The sequence below is a fragment of the Carlito syrichta genome, unplaced genomic scaffold, assembly GCF_000164805.1.
Source record: "Carlito syrichta isolate Samal-C Ts95f unplaced genomic scaffold, Tarsius_syrichta-2.0.1 Scaffold92455, whole genome shotgun sequence".
NCBI lineage: Eukaryota > Metazoa > Chordata > Mammalia > Primates > Tarsiidae > Carlito > Carlito syrichta.
The window spans coordinates 26,918-28,437 of NW_007036551.1; positions in this window are offsets into that span (position 1 = coordinate 26,918).

Here is a 1,520-nt window from a genome sequence, read left to right on the forward strand (position 1 = left end):
TGCACTCCAGTCTGGGTGACAGAGTGAGACTCCGACTCAAAAAAAAAAAAAATGAGCCTGTAATTCTACTACTCAGGAGTCTGAGGCTAGAGGACCACCCAAGCCCAGGAGGTCGAGGCTGCAGTAGGAAGTGATTGTGCTACTACACTCCAGCCTGGGCAACAGAGTGAGATCCCAATTCAAAAATATGAAATAAAATAAAATTTAGTCTTTACTTTCCCCATATCTAAGGTCTGTGAATCAGCAAATCTGTTCAGTGGGGGCGTCTTCCCTGGGGTCTGAGCCACTGAAAAACAACTCAGGGACGAATGTTAAGATGTTATTCTTAGTTTCTATAGGGAACAAAACATCTCTAGAACTTTAACTTCCTTAGGTTGTTTTAGGCGACTATTACCTTCTTGTTAAACAAGTTACATATTTATTTCTGGGGCTAGCTAGATGCCCCAGGTTTCCCTTGGATAAACTTTAGGATTTTCCTTTGTTTCCATGCTTGAGGTCCATAACCCCTCCTAAAAAAAGGGGGGGATCCCTATTCCATCTCAATTTCTTTCTCTTTTTTTTTGAGGAGTCTGAATCTGTCACCCAGGCTAGCGTGCAGTGACACGCCTCAACCCCTTGGGCTCAGGTAATCCTTCCGCTTCAGTCTTCCAAGTAGCTGGAAATAAAAGCGCGTGCCACCACACCTAGCTAATTTTTTGACTTATTGTAGAGACGAGGTCTCACCGTTGCCCAGGCTGGTCTCGAGTCCCTGGACTCAGGCAGTCATTTTGCCTCCGCCTCCCAAAGTGCTGGGATGACAGGCATGAGCCACCATGCCCAGCTTATCTCAATGTCTTTACCCTCAATCAGTTCTCAGGGCTCAAGTAAAAATCAATATCGTCAAAAGGTTGAGTAGCTTATCCAAGGGCAATCAGCTAATAAGTGGCCCAGCTGGACTCAGCTCCAGTGTGACTGGTACAATCTGTGCTAGATTTGTGGCCAGACACTGGTTTCTGGAACAGAGGAGATTGGATGCCAGTCAGCCAGGAAGAGCCAGGCAAAGGAAGATTCTAGCGAACAAGGTCCAAGCCGAGGTGTCCTGTGAGCCTGGACGGAACCACAGCAGCTGGGTTCCAATTAAGCAGCTCTAGGATGAGGATGTGAGGAAGGCAACAAGCCAGGGCCAGGACGGAGGGGTACAGGACGAGAGAGTGCGGGGGGTGGGGGGGATGTCCCAGGTCCCCTATAGGCAACGGCCCCCAGAGAAGAAGCCTTCCTTGGACCTGAGGCGGAAAGATCACCTGAGCCCAGGAGGTCAAGGCCGCGGTGAGCTGCCCCTAGAAGCCTGGACGGACAGGTGGACAGATATGCAGGGAGCCAGAGAGGTCTGTTCCACTTCTGAGCTCCAAGGGTGAGCTGGACAGCTAGTTGGCAGAGAGGTTCAACGGCTTCAGGTTAATAAGCCATCGTGCTCACAGACTCATTATGCAAGTTCAAGGAGCTTTCTGCTTTGTTGGCTGAAGGGTAACATGAAAATGAGC